A 23882-nucleotide genomic window follows, 5' to 3' on the forward strand; every position below is an offset into this window, starting at 1 on the left:
TTGTATGCTTGGTTAATTTTTAATACAACCGTTAGCCTCTTCTTTATCATCCTTTGTCAATTATTGCGATGTTCTTTATCTTTTATCTTGCGTTATTCATTGGCGTTGCCATGATGAATTATATGCATTACCTTAGAAACATTTCCCATACTTTGTATTTTTCTGATTAACACTTAGATAATTCATAGCAATAGCACTGCGCTACCTTTTATCCTTCAAAATTCTACTCAAACTTTCTTTTCAAAATTTTGACTAAGTGTTTATCTATTATGTCCAAAACAATGCAATGAGAACCTTGCGCATCTCTAAATTTGGGGGTGGGGAAGGTCTGAGCAGATGCGACCATGTGAATGCGGTCATTTAGAAAAATGTGTTCATGATAAAAAAAAAAAATTCATACAAACTCCAATGTCAGCGCAAGGAAAATTCCAAAACAATTCGAACCTGATAAGAGTTAGTTGTGAAAGGAACCTGCTCGTAGTTGGATGTTCACATGACCATGGGAGCATGCCAAAACAAAGATGCGTTTCCAAGAACGAAGCAATATGAAAAGAAAAAGAAATTGAGAGAAAAAAATAAAAGAATATGAGAGACAACTCCTCTGACCAGCAAAAGTTAAACTTAGCTGAAAATCAAGAGTTGAAGTTGAGATTGGCACACAACCGTAGTTGGATGTTCGCATGACACCCGTGGGAACAAGCCAAAATGAAGGGTGTGACCATGATCAATAGTCTCTAATAAAATAATGCAACCTGACCACCACATTCAAGACACATCAAGTTTTTTTTGCATGAAGAGGTAAACATTCTTTTTAAAACTAGAAAGGAATTTTTTAGTAGAGATTTGTTGTATAGAAGAATAAAGTAGGGCATGTTTATGAATTATCAAGGATAGAAAGAAATTGCGTTGTTAAGTAATGTTGCCTAGGTGGAGCATTCAGAGCAATCAATTGACGCAAATATTTAGGATATGAACTGAACAATATTGCTTTAGTGAAGATATGCTTGAGGACAAGCATATATCTAAATTTGGGGGTGTGATAACTTGTAGAAATACCAGTTATTTATAATGTTTTATTTAGATATTGCAGCTAAAAGAAAGAAAAGTTACGTTGATAGTATAGAAATTGGCTAAGAAATGTGAGAATTATAAATTGTTGTCAATACACCCACTAACACCATCGCAATGGTAGAATAGATTTTTCAGTTTCTGTTTTGCAGGAAATCAGTCACCGCATGCGTTAATGGCTCAAAGATAAAAGAAACAATGCATCTACATCGCATTGCGCCCATCATTCAGGAATGACGAGATGATCAACGCAATGATGGCGCATGTGACAATTGATCAAGAGCTTAGCAATCAACGCAAATTCAACCGCATGCGATAATAAAAAATAACATCGCATGCGGTGATCGATCGAAGATGTAAAGAGCAATGCATTTGTAGAGGATTTGGACAAATGTACAGCTTTTCGTTGTGCATATCTGACGGGTAGATTGCGTAACAGAAGGAATATTCACTCTGCCATTTCATGAACTACCATAACCATAAAGTGGGGACCACGAAGTCAAAGAGTCAAGCTTCACCTATAAATAGCTTTTGCAAGTTCACTAAAAGATATACTTGTATACATAGAGATGTGTATATACTGATCTAAGAGAGAGACTGGTCTGAAGCGATTTCCAGAGTAGATCTGGGATAATCAAGAGACAAGGCCAAGAGTGAGTCTCCGTGCAAAGAATCCTTCCAATCCCCGTCGTTGAAGCTCTATACGAAGGTCAATTCTACTAGAAGAGAAAGCCGGAGCGGGAAGCTCTCCTCTCCATTTTTACCACACGCCGGCAAGCAAAACCTCCATCCAGGATCTGTGTCAAGACGTTGACACTTTTCTATATTTGTTTCTAATCTCTTTTTCATCATCTGTATTCACTTCTTAATCTCTCATTCACACCATGTATTGAACGCCTAATCTTAGTATTAAATGTTATGATCATTACCATTGTCATCTCTCTGTCTATTTCCGTTCATCCATAATCCATTTTCTCCATGATGTTTTCCTAATTCCTTGGGGAAAGAGCAAGAATTAAGCAAGTAAATTAATTTGTGCTAAGGAAATAATTATGTTTTGTCAAAGCATGCTCGATGGCATCTTTACCTGTGAGAGCAGAAGTGAAGATGTTATTCCACCTATCGAGAGAATGTTGGAAGAATGCGTTAACTAAAGCGAGAAGTATTTCCAGAGATGGAAACAACCTTGCGTTCATCACGTTCATTCCTATTTCACCATAGAGATATGGAAATGCAGCCGATCACCGAAAGATGTATGCCAAGGGAAAGCGGAACCTTAGTTGCATCTTTAAAGCAATTGACAAACTTGCGCTGTTTTCACTATTTACTCTTTCTCTTTCTGATTCATCCATAAAGACTTGCCATCGCATACCACGGTCCTTTGTATAACTTCACAGTCAGTCTCGAACTCAGTATTATGTATCATGTATCTTGTATCTTGTATCATATTAGTTTAGGATTATAGTTTCAATGCAACTTTATTTTATCAATGCAATTTTATTTTCATCGCACTTTAGATTCCTGTATAAAGCCAATTTTTTATTAATTGTAAAAACCGGTCGCATGTATCACAAAAGTAGCGCATTAACAGAAACAATCTCTGTGTTCGACCTTGGATTATTGTGAGAAACTTGCGTTGGAATTATACTTGGTTTTAGTGCAAGGAAACTTGTGACACGCATTACTCTATCGCATATTACAAGCCTATCATTAACAACGCATATTAGAAGTAGTGTGCATAAGCGATAACACAACATAACATTCCATCTACATCCCATTTCTATGTCATCAAGTTTATGGCAACACGAGCTTGCATGATTCATTCACTAACATTCATATTTGTTCATATGCTGTAAGACATAAAAATTCCTCGTGCCACCAATCCCCGTCAACGGCGCCATAAACTTGACATGAGGAATTTTATGTCTTACAGCATGTGAACAAATATGAATGTGAATGAATGAATCATGCAAGCTCATGTTGCCATAAACTTAATGACATAGAAATGGAATGTAGATGGAATGTTATGCTATGTTATCGCTTATGCACACTACGTCTAAATATATGTGTTAATGATAGGCTTGTAGTATGCGATAGAGTAATGCATGTCACAAGTTTCTTTGTGTTGAAACCAAGTATAATTTTAACGCAAGTTTCTCAGAATAATTCGAGGTCAAACACATGGATTGTTTTCTTTAATGCGTTACTTTTGTGATACATGCGACCGGTTTTTACAATTAATAAAGAATTAGGTTTATACAGGAATCTAAAGTGCGATGAAAATAAAATTGCGTTGATAAAATAAATTGCGTTGAAAATAAAATCCTAAACTAATATGATACACAAGATATATGATACATGATACTGAGTTCGAGACTGACTGTGAAGTTATACAAAGGATCATGGTATGTGATGACAAGTCTTTATGGATGAATAAGAAATATAAGGAATAAATAGTAAAAACATCGCAAGTTTGTTAATTGCGTTAAAGATGCAACTAAGGTTCCGCTTTCCATTGGCGTACACCTCTCGGTGATCGGCCACATTCCCATATCTCTATGGTGAAATAGGGATGAACGTGATGAACGCAAGGTTGCTTTCATATATGGAAATACTTCTCGCTTTAGTTAACGCATTCTTCCAACCTTCTCTCTATAGGCGGAATAACATCTTCACTTCTGCTCTCACAGGTGAAGATGCCATCGAGCATGCTTTGACTAAACATAATTATTTCCTTAACACAAATTAATTTACTTGCTTAATTCTTGCTATTTACCCAAGAAATTAGGAAAACATTATGGAGAAAATGGATTATGGATGAACAGAAATAGACAAAGAGATGACAAAGGAAATGATCATAACATTTAATACTCAGATTAAGCGTTTGATACATGGCGTGAATGAAAAATTAAGAAGATGAATACAGATGATGAAAAAGAGATTAGAAACAAGTACAGAAAAGTGTCAACGTCTTGAAACAGATCCTGGATGGAGGTTTTGCTTGCCGGCATGTGGAAGAAATGGAGAGTAGAGCTTCCCTCTCAGGCTTGCTCTTCTAGTAGAAATGACCATCGTATAGAGCTTCAGCGGTAGGGATTGGAAGGATTCCTTGCTCGGAGACTCACCTCTTGGTCTTGTCTCTTTATTATCCCGGATCTACTTTTGAAGTCGCTCAGATCAGTCTCCCTCTCAGATCATTATGTACACGTCTCTATGTCTTCAAGTATATCTTTCAGTGAATTTGCAGAAGCTATTTATAGGTGTTATTTTTTATTACCACATGCGGTTGAAATTGTGTTGATTGCTAAGCTCTTGATCGATAGTCGCATGCGCTGTCATTGCATTGATCATCTCTTCATTTTTGAATGATGGGCGTAATGCGACGTAGATGCGTTGTTTCTTTTATCTTTGAGCCATTAACGCATGTGGTGACTGATTTCCTACAAAACAGAAATTGAAACATCTATTCTACCATTGCAATGGTGTTAATGGGTGTATTGACAACATTTTATAATTCTTGCATTTCTTAGCCAATTTCTATACTATCGATGCAAGTTTTCTTTCTTTTTACCGTAATATCTAAATAAAATAGTATAAATAACTTGTATTTCTACAAGTTATCAGGGGCCCCTTGTTCAAGACCTGGATTCAGTACTAAAGAGAACAACCTATCTACTATCCCTATAATGGGTAGGAGTGAATTCCGTCTTGCATCCTATGTTCCCAGTTATCCACCTGATCTTACCCTTAAAATGGGAGGCTTATTGGGCCAGTGATAATGAGTTGCCCTCACTTATGCAGATCCAAGGATAATTCCGAGTGAACAGGAGTTCATAGTTAGCTCAGGATTAAGATTAAGTTACCTAGGTCATCAATTAACGAAATAGTCAGTTTTATACATTAAACGAAATTTAGAACGTAAAAAGTGACTATTTCACGGTTCAGTCTTATGTAAACTCTTTACATAGGATGCCCCCATTTTCATGTCTCCACATGAACGGTTTAGGATCACATCGTTTGTACTAACTATAAAATCGGCCGCATCCATATTGTCCCCAAAATAAGGCGCCCAACCTTATTCACATTGTAACGACCCGACCCCCTAGGACCTAGGTAAGGCCGTTACTAAAATAAATGCATGCAAAGAATTTAAAACGATGCTCAGTCATTTGAAATAAATTCTAATTAAAAACAAGAGAAGTTCAAAAGACTTTTATTAAATGCAATTGTTAAAAACAATAATAGGGTACCCATAAATCATAAGGTTAATAAGTACATATGAAAAACAATTCTTATAATAAGTTTCAAACATCAAAACTAAACATTAAGGGAAACATGAAAAGAACTCTAAATCTCATGATGCGGAAGCGAAAAAAAAACTAGTCCCAGTGGCTCGATCATGAATTCCGCTGCGCCATCACCGATGCATCTTTACCCTTACCTGATACTTGAAACATCAACATAAGAAAGAATGAGTATAAAATACTCAGTAAGTAACCCCATCACTAGGGTCAGGCTAGGCATCTATGTCCTTTAGATACCCACATATGGCAAATAAATACATGTAACATATAAGAGACTGAGCCCATGTAACATATAATAAATACATGTAACCCCATCCTTAGTTAAGTATGCCCACAAAACTGGTGAATCCCGAAGGAAACACAAAACTGGTGAATTCCGTAGGAAACACAAACTGGTGAATCCCAAACGAAACACAAAACTGGTGAATCCCGAAGGAAACACACAACTGGTGAATCCCGAAGGAAACACACAACTGGTGAATCCTGAAGGAAACACAGAACTGGTGAATCCCGAAGGAAACACAAAACTGGTGAATCCCGAAGGTAACACAAACTGGTGAATCTCGAAGGAAACACAAATTGGTGAGCATCTAACTAATCAATGAGGATATTCACACAGTCCTAACGTGCTAAGATTCAACATTGTACGGTTCTAAAGCATACATAAAAATCCTTAATACCATGGTTGCATCACATACCTATAATTCTTAACAACATATTATACATCATCCATGTATAACTTATATCATAAATCCACAACATACAAGTATGCCTCAACACCAGCAGATCAGGCATCGACATATGAAAACACATATTATCACATACTAACGATCAAGCACTTAGGTGTGTATGTAAATAAATCAGAATTTGTGCCATAACATACTTTGATTCAAGTCATACTGTCAATCAACGTGCTAACATTTACCATAACATACACTTATCATGCTAGCATACAACTAGAGCCTAGCCCGTGGGCAATTCTAGTGATAAGATTACTCATCTCGAGTTGATACTCCACAGATAAAAATTTTAGATCACCAAACTATGATGACAATCCAAAGTAGCAGTCCTAACAACAAAACAACTCTCAAATTTCAGTTGAAGCCATAATTGTAAGACTTCAGGTCCAAGTCCAAACTATCAAGAACTTATTCAAAGAAAGAAAAACACTTCCACCTTCCACGACGGTGCCTCCTTTGACTTCCAAACTCTCTGATGACTTAAGTTTGACACAAAATTCAATAAAGACGAGTCATAACACTGAAACACAATATTAATGGCCAAGAGAACGAAACGAACCGAAACAACCATACCCCAATAGATCTGACGAAGACCAAGACTGACTCGACGTGGCAGGACGATGACAGTCAGTAGCGAAGTGACTAGGATGGCGGACGCGGGGGAGCTAGATCTGAGACGTCGATCGGAGGCGACATGACTTGGCCGGTATGCGAGAATCATCGTGAGCGAAGGGCGAAGGAAGTAGTGCGGTCAAATCCCTAGATCCGACACGGACGAATTTGGGGAGACGTAACGGTGCACGAGAAGAAGCGACATGCGCACGGCTAGGTCTGAGACGTCGATCGGAGGTGGCACGGCTTGACCGGTTAGCGAGACGGGAGCGAAGGGCGAGGGTTTCCGAGAGAGAAAGAGAAGCGAGCGGCTGGGATTCGTGGCTGGCGGCGGACGTCCAACGTCCGATCTGGGCGGCGTTCGGGCGACGCGGCTGTGAGGGGCGGCGTTCGGGCGAGACGACTGTGAGGGAGATGGGGGTGCCCTTTTTATTTAAAAAAAAACTAATAATAATAATAAAAATAATAAAAAGGAAAATAATATATCTCTCATTAAATCCTTTCCTTAACCCACTTTATACTATTTAATCCCTTTCCTTTTTCCAAAAATAATTAATTCCTGCCATAACTTTTCAAATTGAATTTGAAAATTGAATAATTTTTGAATAATTTCCATGACAACACTTAAATCCTCGCATTTATACTTTAAATTCAGAATTCCAAACATGCCCTTCAACTAAGGACAATTAGTGAAAAGGGAAAAGTTTTATATTAATAATAAATAAATAAAAAGGTGTGGGATGTTACACATATACTATAGACCATTTTGACTATATATTTGAATTTGATCCACATTTATGTCACTACATAAAGTTCAAACTTAAACTTAATAGCCTCGGATCCTTAGTTTATTGGATTCATGAATATATAATTTAAATTTACTAAAGATTTTCAATAATAGCTTTAATGAAGAGGAAAATGATATTACAAACTACGAGTTTTAGGACATAAAATCCAATAGTTGATGCATTCATTCCACCAACCTTGCGTTGATCCCTCTATTATGCGTTATCGTGTAGCCGCAATCATTTAGTGACCACATTTGCTTAATACTGCAACTTCGACACGATGACCGCAATCGCTTGACGAGCGCAACTCCCATGCGATGGACGCATGTGGCTGATTACCGCAACCCCTATGCATTGATCAAACACGTTCGCCTTTGCGATGGAGAGTTTCTTCGCATGATGTCGTCTATGCGGTGTCCGGCTTTCGCGTTTGCGTCCATTTCCTGAGTTAGCTACAAAAATAGAACATTAAACACATAATAATGCATAATAATGGGTTAGCCGAGATTCATCATGTTGAACGACGCAAGCTCATTTTCTCATGAATTCCTAACATAATTGCCATATATTCTGCTTAACAGCCCTCATAATTCTAAATAAAAGGCCTAAGATGACATGCATTTCTACATGTCATCAATGGATGCATGCGACCACAATATTATGAACTTAATGTTTTTTGGATGTAACCTTATATATTTTATCAACGTAAACCTGCATTGTTTAATAACTTAGCACTGTAATAACGTGCATTTCTGCCCGTTATCAGGTATCCAGCCTTATCCATCTACTACAGACCTTTTAGGTTATCATTTAAACATGATCCACCTATATGTCTCTACATATATATTTAAGCTATAAAAGATAACCTTGAATGTTAGTTTATTGATTTGGTGGGTTTATGCTACTAAATGTCGAATAAGATATCTCATATTTTAGTAAACAAATAAATCGTTTGTACATTATGATTACAAACTACAGGATCCACGAGATTTAGTGCATCAAACCCAACACTCATGTCTATAAGGGAAATCCTTTTATCTATATGAGTGAGAGTGGCTTGCTTCCTTGACTCAATTATGCCTACCATTTTGGGGATTTGTCCGAGTAGGGAGCTAGAAACATAGCTACACAAGATGGAATTCACTCCTTCCTATAGATAGTGAAAGTAGGTAAATTGCTCCCTCAATAGTTGATTCTGAGTCTTGAACAATGAGTTCTCATTCTGTCACTGGCCCGAGAGGGGTTAATTTATAGTTTGACTATAAATTAGTTATTAATTAGAGGACTCAATGGTATTTAAGGAGTTAGATATAACTATAATGGAAAAACAGTAATTTGACCCAACTGTATTTATGAGCAATTTGTGAAAGGTTAACTTACTGTTAGTTGGTTACATCCATGGATACAGAAATAAGTATACAGTATGAAGAGTGCAACTTACTGTCTTTAGTGGAGTGACTGATAGCTAATGAATGTTGATTAATCTAATTAAAGAGTTTGATTGATTAATCTCGTATCTTTGGAGCTTATAACTTGTAAGTCCATAAGGTCTCCTTATTAGCTCACTAAGGATAAAAATAAGAAATAATTGTTTTTGTATTTATTTGAATTGTTCAAATTATTTATAGGAAATTAAGTTATTAATTATATTATATGATTAATATAATGTCTAATGTATATTAATACATTATAATATCTAGTTAATTATAAATATGATTTATAATTAAAACTAATATGCGAGTTACCTTCTCTCTCACTCTTTTCTAAAACCCGTGTTCTTTGAAAACACAAGGTAAGTTTTTTTTTTCTCTGAAAAAATTCAAAACTCTCTCAGAGAACATAGAGATATTTCACTTGTGAAAAATTCCCTCTGCCAAAAGCAACAAAGAAGAAGCCCACACGTCCTTTCTTTGTTTCGATAAATAACGAGGTTGCTAAGTGGTGGTGTCTGGATTTGAGGAAAAGTCCCCACTATTCAACAATAACTATTCAGCTCATGTTCTTAGCGAGGATTTGCATGAAGAAGATTTTTTCATCAAGGGTTAGTCTTCTTTTCTCTAGAGTCTCTATAGACTACATGCTTAGCTTTAACATATGTTTATCCTGTGACTTTTTTTTTAGTTTGTTAACTTTTCTACATTTCACCATTTATCAATTTGAATTTCGAATTGTACGACGTTCACATGCTTCCATGAGGAATTCGATACCTTCAGAAGCATCATTGGTAGTCTGTTATATCTTACTGTTAGTAGACCAACCATTACTTTTACAGTTGGAGTCTGTGCTCGATATAAATCTTGCCTCAAATCTAATCATCTCTTTGGTGCCAAGAGAATAATCAAGTATATCAATGGACGAAGTGACTATGGTTTACATTATACCTTTGACACAAGTTGCTCTCTTGTAGGCTATTGTGATGTTGACTGGGTAGGGAGTTCTAAGAACAGAAAGAGCACGTCAGATGGTTGTTTCTTTGTTGGAAACAATCTTATATCATGGTTTAGCAAGAAACAAAATTGTGTTTCTCTATCTATTGCAAAAGTCCAATACATTGTTGCAGGTAGTAGTTGTACTCAACTGATGTGGATGAAGTAGATGTTGCAGGAATATGATGTTCCACTGGAAGCCATGACTCTATATTGTGACAAACTTTGTGCTATCAATATATCAAAGAATCTTGTTCAGCACAGTCAACCATGCACATTGATATAAGACATCACTTCACTCATGATGTTGTTGAAAATAAGCAAATTGTTCTTGAACACATTCGTACTAAAGATCAACTAGCACATATATTTACTAAGGCCTTGGATGTTGTACCATTTGAAGCCTTAAGGGCACGTTTGGGCCTTTGCAAAATTATTTTATAACAATTTACTAACAAATGTTGTTTTCGTAGGTTTGGACCTTTATAGTAAACAAGCCCATTAATTGTGATATGTTGTTGGCTCGTGCTCAGTTTCGTGTTGTGATTTTCTTAAATTTGAATTTAAATAAGTGGGAGATATAAATTGAAGTGCTAATCCCTTCCAACATGGTTTTTCATCTTCTTCCCCATGTTGCTCTAACTACCCGAATGCTCTATTTTGAGTATTATACTTGCATGAGGTGAATATAAGGAAGAAGACTTATGTTCCTGAGAAAAAGATGGTTCATTTCAAAGAGAAAGCTAATCGAAAGAAGATTGATGAAATAGATGGCCCTACAACTACTACTAATGCTTATAACGTTCGAATGCGAGGGTTACACTTTCCCTCAACCGATAACTTTGCTGCTTATCATACCATCAAGCGGAAGAGATCGAATGTTGGTTCTTCAGTCTATGCTAACAGGAAGATTGACATGATGTCTACAACCATCTTGACTATGATTGATCTTGTGAGATCAGGCAAGATAATCTTAGCCAACTGTAGTTAATCATCTTCTAGCGATTCCTCTGAATCTGAACAAGTCGTGTGGTGAGTTGTGGTTCTAAGAAAAATATATCTTTTCATCTTGGTGATCCTTCTAGTAAAGAAGTTAGGGTTTCTAAATCATTTGCTACTGATAAACCAAATGTTGACTCTGTTATTGAAATTTGTCATGTTGCTTCGAATGCTAATGTCTCTAGAACTAGCACTGTCATTCCATTGAATGTTAATAGTCCCTCTAAATTGATTGATCGAATTGTGCATGAGTCTCTGTTGGTTGTTAGTGGTAATGTTGTTGTTAATGTTTTTGCTTCTAATGAGCTTGTTGTGGTTTAGGTGAGAATCGAAGTGTTGTTGGCAACTCTGTTGAACCCACGATTGTTATTGATGGTGGTTACAATAAAAATGTTGCTTTAAATGATAAAAGGGTTGACAAATCTGCTAATTTGCTGCTTGCAAGTGGGAATATTGAAAAGGTGCAAGATGTGAGTGATAAGTCTTAAAAGAATTAATGTTGATCGTGGTCAATTTGAGAAAAGGGAGAATTTTGCAAAGTCGTCGGATTCATCCAATTAGGACGATATTCTCCTGAGTTAAATGTTATCCAAGTTGAAAGATGTTGCAGAGGATGCAAATGACTTTTCTGTGTCACACCCTCTCTCGATACATGTTACCCTTACCCGGAAGGAGATGTGAGGACGGCAGATACCCCTTTTGTAATACCTATGTTGGGATTTATGCCCTAAATCTCATAGGGTTCTATAGTTTATAAACTTTGTATGAACAAACATTTATGTGATTTATAATATTTGATATTTTATTTACTTTTTCTATGAAACATATGATATTTTAGTTGCATTAACCACAAATCATTAAACAAACATCCAAGGTTATCGTTGTAACTTGAACATGTATGTGGAGACATACAGGTAGATAAGGTTTAAGTGATAACCTAAATGGTTTGTAATATATGGATAAGGATGGTACCTTATTAATAACTTGTAGAAATACAAGTTATTTAGACTGCCTTATCTAGATATTGCGGCCAAAAGATAGTAAATATGCGTCAATTGTATGAAAATTAGCTCAGAATTACAATAATTATAAATTATCGCAATTACACCCACTAACATCGTTAAGATGGAAGAAAAGGAGATTTTACTATACTTTGCAGGAAACCGAGTCATCGCTTGCGCTGAAAGCTCAAGAAGAACTGACTAACGCATCTCTGTCACATTGCGCCCGTCAATCAACAATGAAGAGATGATTAACGCAATGATGGCGCAATTCGACAGTCGATCCAGAGCTGACTTGCCACCGCATGCGGTAATAAAAAAAACACCGCATGAGAACTCAAGTTCGAAAGATGCAGATGAGCAATGCAAAAGCGGAGGATTGAGACACGTGTACAACTAACAGTTGTGTAGAATTGATGATCTGATTGCATAATAGAAGGAATAATATCCCCCCATCTTCGAAATTTCCATAATATCAAGTGAGGACCACAAGGCCGGATTGAAAGATCCTCACCTATAAATACCCCATAGATTTCAGAGAAAATTTATGCTACTGGATATAGGGCTAATTGTTGCTAAAGTGTTGAAAGGAAAGGCTGAGCTGAGTGCTTAACTGAAGAAATCCGGGAAGAAGATGAGACAAGTCCGAGAGGTGAGTCTCAGCTCTATTCTTCCAAATACCCGTCGAGAAGCTTTGTGCTAAGAACCCTGCTACCGATTGAGTATACCTGAGAGGAAATCTCATCCACCCATCTGATCCATCCAATCCTACAAGCAGTTCTCCACCCGAATCGGTGCCAAGACGTTGGCGCTTGTTTGTATCTATTCTATCTCTTTTCATCATTGTATTTCTCTTTCTTTATCTTTTCATTCACACACCATGTATCAAACGCTTAATAGACATATTAAATGATTCGATTTCTTTCATATTCCCTTTTCTGTCTACTTCCGTTCCTCCGTGAATCACTTTCTCCATGATGTCTTCTTAATCCCCTGGCAGTTAATATGAATTAAACGAGTACTTAACTTGTGTTAAAGAGATAAATGTGTTTAGCTAAAGCATGCTAGATGGCATCTTCACTTGTAAGAGTAGAAGTGAAGATGCCATTCTAATCTATCGAGAGAAGGTTAGAAGAATGCGTTAACTAAAGCGAGTAGTACTTCTAGACATGGAAGCAACCTTGCATTCATTACGTTCGTCTCTGATTCACCACAGACATGTGGGAGTGCAATCGATCACTGAGAGGTGTACACCAAGAGAAAAACGGAACCGTACTTATAACTTCTACGCAATTAAGAAACTTGTGCTTTTTATATTAGTTACCTTTCTATTTCTGTTTGTACATAGGACTTGCCGCCGCATTCCATGTTATTTGCATAACCTTCACAGCCAGCCTGGACCCCAGCTTCTTGTATCATGAAGCCTGTATCTTGTATCATCTAGCTTAGGTTTACTGTACTTATTTTATTATCGCATCTTACTGCTTTCCTTCCCTTTACTGTAATTTTATATACTTGTACAAAACATTCTTTAAAGATTGAAAAACCTGGTCGCATATACCTCAAGCATACCATAATAACCTCAAACAGTCCTTGTTTTCGACCTCGGATCACACCGGGAAACTCGCGGTGGAATTATGCATACTACAAGAATATTCATAAATAATATTCATAAATATTCATAAATAACGCATATCTAGAAGTAGTATCGCATATTTTTATCAGCGCATAGTTTAAGATCAATTTTTGCATTACAAGTTTATGATGCTGTTGTCGGAGATTTGTTAATGGTTATTGTTCGACTGTGTTTTTTGTATTTTGCAGGATAGATCTCATTGTACTGGTTGTTCAATGCGGAGAGCAGCCTGACGGTTTATGAGTCCTGTTGCTAAACTAGAATTCGAAGTTGACCCTGAGGTCGAGTGTACTTTTCGCGCAAGGGCACATCAGAACCGAATTAAACGAAAGAAGGCAGCAAGTATGGCGGACAACAATGATAATGCAGTACTGGTAGAGAATCAAGGAGCTATTCGGCCAGCAGGATCCTGTTTTCCTGGCAGCTGACCGCAACATTCCCATGAGGAATTATGTAGCACCCAATTTGTATGATTTTTCGCCTGGAATCTCGAGGCCTACTGTGGAGGAGAATGCACAGTTCGAGATTAAGCTAGTCATGCTGCAAATTATTCAAAATGTCGGGCAGTTCGGGGGTCTACAAGGTGAAGACCCACACGCCCATTTAACCAGCTTTATCGAAATGTGCGGCAACTTTTCCTTACCTGCTGTAACCCCTGAGAGTATAAGACTATATTTGTTCCCTTACATCTTGAGGGATGAGGCTAAGAGGTGGGCTTACTCACTGGAGCCAAATAAGATCACCTCATGGTACCAACTGGTGGAGCGGTTCATGAAGAAGTTCTTTCCACCTGCCGTCAATGCAAGGCGACGAAAGGATGTGCTGAACTTCAAGCAGATGGAGAATGAGACCCTAAGCACTGCCTGGGTGTGATATAGAAGATTAGTGAAAACCTGTCTGCATATGAGGATCCCCGATTGCGTCTTGATGGAAACTTTTTATAACGGCCTGAACCGAGCAACGTAGGCTATTGCACGCCTCCACAGTAGGAGGTTTTATGAACAAAATATACACAGAGGCTAAAGTCATCCTCGACTGCATCTCGCAGAATATGGATGACTGGATCGACGATGGATATGGAGGCCGAGGCGCCGAGAGAAGAAAAAATGAAACAGCCATTGTCCCTGCGGAGACAATGATCACGTTGGCCGCTCAGATGACCGCAGTGACCTTGATCCTTCAGCCAATGGCAATGAACCAAGGAGCCATTGCTCAACAATCAGCACAACCTGCTACACCGGCTCAAGTGGCTGCCATTAGTTGCGTTAATTGTGCAGGGCTCACAGAGTTGACATGTGCTCATTGACTCTCCAGCAAGTATACACCATCCAGAACAACCCCTTAAGTAACACCTATATTCCATGCTGGAGGAGCCATCCTAACTTCGGTTGGGGAGGCAATCCCAACCAAGGGGGACCAGTTAACTATCAAGGGGGCAGTAGAGGGAATCCACCTTTTCACCACAATAAAGGGCAACCAAGCCAATCGCACAACCAACAGTCATCATCATCAAACACCTCGGGAAGCTTATTGGAGACACTGCTGAAGCAATACATGGATAAAAATGACACATTGACGCAAGCACAGGCGTCTTCAATAAGGAATCTAGAGATCCAAGTGGGCCAGCTGACCTTTGAGCTGAGAAGTCGAGCACCGGGAACGTTGCCCAGCAATTTCGAAGCCCCGGGATCTACAGGAAAGGAGCAATGTCCTTAATACATTGAGCAGGCAAGTCGGATCGCCTGCGGAGATGTGGATTGCGATCACTCATGACAACGCAATTTTTCGGTCCATATCTCAATACTATGTTTAATGCTTTCTTAAATTTCTATCTATTTGAATTCTTAATTTTGTCTTTGATTATGCATTTAATTCATTCTTGACTTTATGAATTTATGTCCTCATTTACTTATTTGCATTTAATTATGTCTCGTCTTTAATTCTTTGAGTTTTTATGTAATTAATGCGTTGAGCTTTAATGGTGAATGATTGAGTAATAAAGAGAAAATTTATTGGCGCAAGTCATCTCACTTGCGTTGATGAAAATAATAATTATTATTATAAAACAATTAACAACAAGTATGCAAGGCGATAATGGATGCATAGCAAGCTAATAAGAGCTGCTTTGCATTCACCTAACTCAACTATGATGGACCGCCATGAAGAGAAGAAGAAGAGATTGCAATGGAGGAGGCCAAAGAGGCTGAAGTTGCATTGGAGGCCCCTGAAGTTGTGTTGGAGGAGGTTGCAGGGGAGGCGCAACCAGAGGTGGCTGAAGAGAAAAAGAAGAAGAAGAAGAACAAGGGAAAGAAGGCTGGGGAGGCTAAATCTTCCCATCATTGTAAAGAAAAGAAGAATAAAGAGAAAAAGGATGATGATGAAGATGAGGAGGCCAGGAAGGAAAGAAAGGAGAAAGAGAAAGAAGAAAAGAAAATGCGCCGACATGAAGAGAGGCACCTGAGAAAAGAAGAGGAAACGAGGCAGAGAGCTGCGAGCCCTGAGATAGATGGAGAATCAACCTCCGTAAGGGAGGATAAGGGGGAAAATGCACAATTGATGGAACTTGTGCAACCCGAAACAATACAAATGGTTGCGACCGATGAAGGAGAAGAAGCAGAGGGAACCCCCCTAATGCGGCGTCGCAGAGAGAATGCACACAAGGGTCTACTATTGACCCTCAAAGACTAATTATCACAATGGAAGAGAAAGAGAGAAAAAGAAAAGAAGAGGAGGAGAAACAAGAAAAGATGGAGAAGGGCAAGCTCATCATCGCAGAGGGGAATAGAAGAAGAAGATTGGAGTTTGAAGAAATGCGATGCAACAATGAGCTTGCATGTTATGACCTAAGAACGTTCTAATTTTAAGTGTTGTTTATGTTTAGCATCAACCTAGATAAGTGAGCTTATGTACCTAAATGAATAATATGGATTGTATGACCTAAGAAAGTTCTAATTTTAAGTGTTGGAATGAAAGTTGGAAATTACTTAACAAATGCAAGTTCTTTTAGAAATGTATTAATACATGTTATTATTGGAACAATTTTTCATGACTGGGCACTTGTATAGAGCACATGATTTGTTATTGGCTAAGGGTTACAAGGAAAGAAAGAAAAAATTTTGTAGGAAATGCAAGTTAGCCGAGAGGGGCATTGGAGTTGTTTGTTTTTTTTAAAAAAACATTATTGGATTAATTTTCTAAAATCTAAAATTAATTTAACTTGATAAGTCTTGTAAGGCTACAAAGGATAAGGATAATAAATAAAAAGCCACGTAGTAGGGCAAACAAGCAGCTGGGTGGAGGACTTTGATTGGAGGAAAAAGTGTCCAGCTTCGGCCAGAAATTTAGGGTCTAAAGAATGTGATGGTTCTCCCAAAATATTTGTGCAAAAGCTTCCATATTTAAACCAGATTAAAGCCTATTGAGTTGTGAGTCTATTCTAGTGCTGCTCGAGAGATTTGAGATCGAAAAACTGAAGAAATCATGAAAATAGTGAAGGTTGCCCGGAAAACTAGAAAATCCGAGTAAGGTGTAGTCCAGGAGAGATTCTGAGCTCTGGAATACGAGTTAAGAGCTGTAAGTTTGAGTTAGTTAGCTTAAAGGTTTATTAACATATTTCATGAAGGAAGTATGTGCAAATTTTCGCTTTAAGTTGGGTTAAAAGTTGGTTAAAATGCGAGTTTTGGCTCGAGCAAGTGATGTTCCTTGGACATGTGACTTTAGCCAAAGGTGTTACAGTGGATCCACAGAAAATAGATGCAGTACTTAAGTGGGAGCAACCCAAGACAGTGACTGAGGTACGTAGCTTTCTAGGTTTAGCTGGTTATTACCGCCGTTTTGTTGAGGGATTCTCGAAGTTGGCACTTCCATTAACAACTTTGACCAAGAAGAATGCTAAATTTGTGTGGACAGAGGATTATGAACGAAGTTTTCAAGAATTGAAAAGGAGATTGGTTTCAGCACCTATTTTAACACTTCCAACACCTGGGGTCGAGTACGAAGTTTACTGTGATGCTTCTCACCAAGGCTTAGGGTGTGTTCTTATGCAAAATGGTAAAGTGATAGCTTATGCATCTAGACAGTTGAAACAACACGAATGTAATTACCCAACACATGATCTATAGTTAGCAGCAGTAGTGTTGGCGCTAAAGATTTGGCGACATTATTTGTATGGGGAAAAATGTTGCATACTTACAGATCATAAAAGCTTGAAGTATGTCTTTGATCAGAAGGAGTTAAATATGAGACAAAGAAGGTGGCTAGAGCTGATCAAAGATTATGACTGTACCATTGATTATCATCCAGGCAAAGCTAATCTGGTAGTTGATACATTGAGCAGGAAGGCATTATATGCAAAGGCTTCATCAAATGCAATTAGTTCATCACTTTTATGCGAACTAAAGGGTTGTGATGCAGTGTTAGTAGCAGATAACTAGGGAGGTTTAATGGCACAAATTCAGGTAAGGCCTATCCTAATTGACAAGATTATTGAGGCACAGAAAAATGATGAAATGATGAAGCAGATACGAAAAACAGTGGAGCAAGGTCATCAGACAGACTATAATGTAACGAGCAACGAAGTTGTAATAAGATATAATCGTGTGTGTGTTCCTAATAGGGTGGACATAAAGCAAGAGATTTCAGAGGAAGCCCATAGCTCGGCCTATACAATACATCCAGGTAGCACTAAAATGTATCGGACTTTGAAACAGTTCTACTGGTGGCCAGGGATGAAACGCGATATAGCTGAATATGTATTGAAATGCATAATTTGCCAGTAGGTTAAACCTATCAGACAGAAAACAGCTGGACTCCTAAACCCACTCCCAGTGCTAGAATGGAAGTAGGAGCATGTTACCATGGATTTCTTATTTGGACTTCCTCGCACTCAGAATGGTCATGATGGCATCTGGGTGATAATTGACAGATTTACTAAGACAGCAAGATTTTTACCAGTTAAAACCACTTATTCTTTGGATAAGTTGGCTAAGATGTATGTAGCAGAGGCTGTTAGTCGCTATGGAGCACCAATATCGATTGTCTCTGACCGAGATCCTAGATTCACGTCAAAGTTTTGGCCAAGCTTGCAACACGCCCTTGGTACTAAACTTAAATTTAGAACAACATTCCATCCCTAGACAGATGGGCAGTCAGAACGGACTATACAGACTTTGGAAGACATGCTCCGAGCCTGTGTACTACAGTTTAAGGGCAACTGGGATTCACATCTTCCACTGATGGAGTTTGCATATAATAACAGTTACCATTCTAGTATTGAAATGGATGCATATGAAGTTTTGTATGGGAGGAAATGTAGAACCCCAATATGTTGGAACGAAGTTGGTGAGAGGAAGTTGTTCAGTCTAGAATTGGTGCAAATCACTATTGATACTATTAAAATCATTAGGGAGAAACATAAGACAGCTCAGGATCGCCAGAAAAGTTATGTTGACAAACGTCGTCGAGATTTGGAATTCGAGGTGGGAGATAGGGTTTTCCTAAAGCTTTCTCCTTGGAAAGAAGTGCTACGCTTTGGTAAGAAAGGAAAACTGAGTCCGAGATATATAGGACCATATGAAATTCTAGAACACATAGGCCCATCAGGCTACCGTTTGGCATTGCCAATGGAGCTTTCCAGGATACATGATGTCTTCCATGTGTCAATGTTGCATAAATATATATCGGACCCATCTCATGTTCTAGAATCACAACCATTGCAACTTAAGGAAAATTTTTCCTATAAGGAAGAACCTATATAAATCATAGATAGGAAGGAGCAGGTATTGAGGAACAAGACGATTCCCCTAGTCAAACTGTTGTGGAGACACCATGAAGTGGAAGAAGCAACTTGGGAAAGCGAACAACAAATGAGAGCCAAATATCCTCATTTTTTCTCTTGATGACTTTCTGCTGAATTTCAAGGACGAAATTCACAAAAAGGGGGTACTGACTTGAAAGCCTTTATCCCTAAATGAATAACTTGGATTGTATGACCTAAGAAAGTTCTAATTTTAAGTGTTGGAATGAAAGTTGGAAATTACTTAACAAATGCAAGTTCTTTTAGAAATGTATTAATACATGTTATTATTGGAACAATTTTTCATGACTGGCCACTTGTATAGAGAACATGATTTGTTATTGGCTAAGGGTTACAAGGAAAGAAAGAACAAATTTTGTAGGAAATGTAAGTTAGCCGAGAGGGGCATTGGAGTTGTTTGTTTTTTTTTAAAAAAACATTATTGGATTAATTTGCTAAAATCTAAAATTAATTTAACTTGATAAGTCTTGTAAGGCTACAAAGGATAAGGATAATAAATAAAAAGCCACGTAGTAGGGCAAACAAGCAGCTGGGTGGAGGACTTTGATTGAAGGAAAAAGTGTGCAGCTTCGGCCAGAAATTTAGGGTCTGAAGAATGTGATGGTTCTCCCAAAATACTCGTGCAAAAGCTTCCATATTTAAACCAGATTAAAGCCTATTTAGTTGTAAGTCTATTCTAGGGCCGCTCGAGAGATTTGGGATCAGAAAACTGAAGAAATAGTGAAAATAGTGAAGGTTGCCTGAAAAACTGGAAAATCCGAGTAAGGTGTAGTTCAGGAGAGATATGAGCTCTAAAATATGGGTTAAGAGCTTTAATTTTGAGGTTAGTTAGCTTAAAGGTTTATTAACATATTTCATGAAGGAAGTATGTGCCAATTTTCGCTTTAAGTTGGGTTGAAAGTTTGTTAAAATGAAACCAGTATTTTCTTGAACAGGGTAGCAGCAGGCTAGCCACCCCCCTAAGGCTGCTAGCCCCACCAGCGCGCCTCCTTCCGTGCCAGCACCCCTCAACACGCCTCAGCCTGTTCAGCCCTGCCCTCCCACGGACAGCCTCGCCCACCCATGCCCACAGCCCGCACCTATGCCCAATTCTAGTGCCCAATTGCTTGTTTTTTAGCATTTTGGGTGTTGGTGGGCATTTTTGAATCCCAATTAATATTTTCTTGATATTTTGACCCTAAAGTGAATACTTTTGGATTAAAAACTGGTTTTTGGGCCATTTTGGGTAATGTGAGGAAAATGGACTTAAAGAGCAAAATGTGAAAGTTTAGGTGTTAAAATGAGTTCAAGTGGTTACATTGAATCACTATGGGCTATTTTGGTTGATTTTACCTATCGTGAGTGTCTAGTAACCTTGGGACTTTATTTCAGGTCAAATTGAGGTTGGAAAGGCTTACAACCCAAGGAGCTCGTGCCAGTGATTGTGAGTGGTTTATTTTCGAATGTTTTGATATAGAAAGAAATTATATATGATAGTATGCTATGATTTATGAAATGTGATGACATGATCTGTTTTACTTGACTGATATTTCAAAAAAGTTTAAATCATGATTTCTAAACTCTCAATGGTTTTATACAATCTTGATTTATCAAAATGTAGTTTGAAATCAGAGTTTACATACTTGTGATTTGTATGGTTTTTATTAAAACTTCTTGATGGTGGAATCAAGGTTGTTGAATGGTTATGGAAATGGTTTCAAACTACTGATTCTTGTACCCGAGAGATGGTTATGTTCCCGTGCTACTTGAATGTGTTTCAGTAGTACTACTCAGGCCATCAGGGGGCTATCGGGGTTAGATGTGGCCAGAGTATACCGAGAAGTCCAGAGGAACCTGTGCCTATAGCGCCACCCAGGATATCAGGGGGCTACCACTGGGGTCAGATGAGGCCAGAGTATACCGGGGAGTCCAGAGTAACCTGGACCTGTGGTGTGTATCTATGCTTAGCCTTGAGGCAGCTCTGCGTGCACATATGACCTTGTGATTTGGTTTACACTATGGAGGGCATTCTTTGTCTAGAGTAACCCACCGTTGTAAACGAGTATTTGGGTACAAAGTTGGTGTGGTTTTTTTTTATAACAATTGAATGCTTTAAAATGTGCTTATGAGAGGTGATCATGCCACTGTTTTACTAGCACGTGTTTGAGATGCTATTGAATCTTTTATACTTGGCCAATGTTTTATTGAATGATTTAATTACTTTTATTGATGATTTAGAAAGCAATAACTTATGTTTATATTCAATTACCACTCACTGGGCATTAGCTCATGCTTTCGATGTTTTATGTTTTTCCCCCCAGGTAGCGTTAAAGTTCTGGAAACACACTGAGCTGTTTACTGCCACACGACAAGAGTCTCCTGCTACATTGTAGGCCTTGCACTGATGTAAATAGATTGCATATCATGAACCTTATGTGTCATGGTTTTGGAAGTACAGGACACGAGGAGTTGTTTTGTTGTGTAATGTTTGAAAGTGTTTCCGTTGTGTCTAAACTTTGTTCATGGTTTGTATATAACAAGAGATAGAAAGTTTATGAAACTTGTTTGTGGATATCGCAATATGGAATATACTGAATGGAAATTAAATGTACTAAAGGATTATTGTGTAACTGTTCAGATTTAAGCACAGGTTAAGTTGGTTACTAAATGTCATCGGGGGAGGTGATGTTTAGCATCTTCACGCCTCTTTCTAGATTAGGTGGGTAATCTAGGATGGGTGTGACATGACCTAATCACGAGTCGCATTGATGATATTCAACGCAGTGCTACCACATCAATAGAGGCACTGATCAACATGTAGCGCAACATTTATAAAGTCCATATGCACTAGAGAATGATTGCGGAGCGTAATCAAGAGTTCTTCAACTTTCTCACTGCATATCTTCATGGTCCGATGGTGCCCCTACATCTCCGGCAGCACTTAAATTTTGAAGAAGCGCCTCGTACACCACATCAAAATCCGCCTCTAGACCTGCCAGCCCCTCAGCAATAATCCTACTATATTATTTTTTCTCTTCTATGCGACCATTATATATTCGTTTAAATTCGTTTATTCTTTTATGAGTTAATCAAATTCTTTGATTCTTGTACAGGCACAAAATTTTTGTATTGCGTTAATTTGTAATTATTTGTATATTTTCTTAATATTCAATACAATTCACTGCATTTTTGCCTGTGCCTTTTTTTTTATCATCCTTTGTCAATACTTGCGATGTTCACAATCTTTTACTTTTGTGTTCTTCATTACGTTGCTATGATCTAATATATTTTTGTACTTAGCCCATACTTAGTAAATTCTAACAAACACAGTTAATTCTTAGTTTAGTAGTACTTTACCTTTCATATTTCAAAGTTCTACTCAAACCTTCTTTTTGAAATTTTCTTCTAAGTGTTTTTCTAGTCTATCCAAACAACGCAATGAGGACCTTGCTCATCTTTAAATTTGAGGGTGGGGAAGGTCTGAGCAGATGAGATCAAGAATATGCAGTATTTAAGAAAAATGTGTCCATAATTTTAAAAAAAAAATTCATACAAAGCTCTAATGTCAGCGCAAGGGAAACCTTAAAATATTCCCAACCTGATAAGAGTTTCGTTGTGAAAGAAGCCTGCTCGTAGTTGGATGTTCCTATGACACCCGTAGAAGCAGGCCAAAACGAAGGTGGGTTTCCAAGAACGACGCGATATGAAATAGAAAAACAGAAAAGAAAAAAATAAATGCATTTGGATGTTTGCATGACACCCATGTGGACAGGCCAGAACGAAGAGTGCAACCATGACCAACATTTTGTAATAAATAACACATAGATTTGACCACCGGATATAGATACATCGAGTTTTTTGACAAGAAGAGAAAAACATTCTATTTTTAAAAATTAGAAAAGCATTTTTGAGAAGAAATTTTTTATATAGAAGAATAAAGTAGGGCTTTGTTAAGAATTAGGAAGGATAGAAGGAAATTGCGATGTCAAGTAATGTGCCTAAGTGTAACATTTGGAGCAACCAATCGAAGCAAAAATATAGGATAGGAATTAAGCTTGATTGCCTAAGTAGAAGATATACTCGAGGACAAGCATATATCTAAATTTGGGGGTGTAATAACTTGTAGAAATACAAGTTATTTATTTAGATTGCCTTATCTAGATATTGTGGCCAAAAGATAGTAAATATGCGTTAATTGTATGAAAATTAGCTCAGAATTACAATAATTCTAAATTATCGCAATTACACCCATTAACATTGTTAAGATGGAAGAAAAGGAGATTTTACTCTGTTTTGCAGGAAACTGAGTGAAGGAGATTTTACTCTGTTTTGCAGGAAACTGATTCACCGCTTGCGCTCAAGGTTCAAGAAGAACTGATCAACGCATCTATGTCACATTGTGCCCATCAATCAACAATGAAGAGACGATTAACGCAATGACGGCGCAATGCGTTAGTCGATCCAGAGTTGAATTGCAACCACATGCAGTAATAAAAACAACACTGCATGCGAAC

This window comes from Benincasa hispida, chromosome 12 (genome assembly GCF_027475165.1).
Source record: "Benincasa hispida cultivar pf3 chromosome 12, pf3_genome.v1.1, whole genome shotgun sequence".
In the NCBI taxonomy this organism is placed as follows: Eukaryota; Viridiplantae; Streptophyta; class Magnoliopsida; order Cucurbitales; family Cucurbitaceae; genus Benincasa; species Benincasa hispida.